The 1,435-nt window shown below is 53.7% G+C and overlaps 1 non-coding gene across 1 annotated transcript; it reads right to left on the minus strand.

Moving 5' to 3' along the window:
* Positions 1 to 812: 812 nt before the first annotated feature.
* Positions 813 to 886, minus strand: Trnan-guu. Its single transcript has one exon. It is a non-coding gene; the product is annotated as a tRNA-Asn (tRNA).
* Positions 887 to 1,435: the final 549 nt, after the last annotated feature.

Consider the following 1,435-nt stretch of genomic DNA (forward strand, 5'->3'; position numbering starts at 1 on the left):
CTTAGTGCTGGGATTACAGGCATGGGCCACCACACCTGGCTTTGGGTAAACTGAGGCAGGAGGATCGCTGTGAGTTCGAGACCAGCCTGGGCTACATAGTGAGTTCCAGGTCAGTCTCAACTACATAGTGAGACCCTGTCTCAAAAACAAACAAAAATTCTGTAAACGAGGATGACAATATGCTTTCCTGAGACGTTTAGCTCAGTGTCTTTTATAGCTTTACTGTCTCCTCAAATAATGTCCTTTGTCAGTCTCTGCTTGTCTCCCCGTCCCCCTCCCGGCGCCTGGGAGTGTGTGTCTATTGTTTTACTGGTTTCCTTTTCCGGTCCCTGTGGACAGTCATTTCCCACCCCATTTTCTCCTGGTCTTCTCCCGCCCCCACCTATTTCTCTGCCGCGTTCACTTTTTATTTTTCTGTGAATCACAGCTTGGCCCCTCCCCCACCTTTATCTCTGTCCTTCATCTGTCTTTTCCTTACTTTCTTTCCTTCCAGATATAACATTTGCAGCCTGTAACATCCAGAGGCAGACAATGGGGAACTATCCAGCCTCCACTGAAAATTCATTCTTAATATGATGAAAAATGTATCGGAAAACGAATCGCACTGGTAAACAAAAACCTGGGTCCTTGGCTTTGGCATTCAGCTCGCGAGCAGAATAGTGCGGCGACGTGTGGTACAAATGATCATCACATCCTTGACAACAACGGATTTCCAATCACAATCACCTGGTTTACAGTACAAAAAAATGTAGCCCCTACCATTTTACTATAAAATGTGGAAATCACAACCCCTTGCCAGGAAGAAAACATAGCGTCCCTGGGTGGGCTCGAACCACCAACCTTTCGGTTAACAGCCGAACGCGCTAACCGATTGCGCCACAGAGACAGTGGTAGTTGCTGGGGTGGCAGAGAGCCGAGTCAATGGGAGGGAGGCCGGCATGGCGCGGGGCAGGGACTGCGACTCCGAAATGCGGCGAAAGAAACCCGACCAAGCATAGGACTCGAGCGCGGGCTGCGAGGAGTCTGCGCCACCAATCCGCGGGATGCACTTTGTTTGCGGAGAGGCCAGAATGTTTTGTCGGGTTATCTGAAACTCGAGGCCGCGTTAAGTCGACTTAAAAGGGGTCCCCCGAAGCAGAACCACCCCTGGCCTCCCGTGTGCAGCCGGACCCTTAAAGACACCGGACACGCAGGACGCCCTCGCCTCCCCCTAGCAGCATCGTCCAGTTCCACTCTGAGCGCCTCCCAGAGACCAGGCACTGTCCCGGCCAAGTGAATAACTCAGCCTCGAGCGCGCCTGGCTCTCAGGAGCCCTACGCCTTTCAGGAATGAATGAAGCAAGGAGGGTGAGCAGCAGGCCAAGGGGAGCGCGCGGACAGGCGCCACTGCGGCCCTCCAGCTAGGGCCTTGGCCCCCGCCCCGCTTCGCCTGCCCA

Source organism: Fukomys damarensis, unplaced genomic scaffold (genome assembly GCF_012274545.1).
Source record: "Fukomys damarensis isolate Sample0158 unplaced genomic scaffold, DMR_v1.0_HiC HiC_scaffold_13, whole genome shotgun sequence".
Lineage (NCBI taxonomy): Eukaryota > Metazoa > Chordata > Mammalia > Rodentia > Bathyergidae > Fukomys > Fukomys damarensis.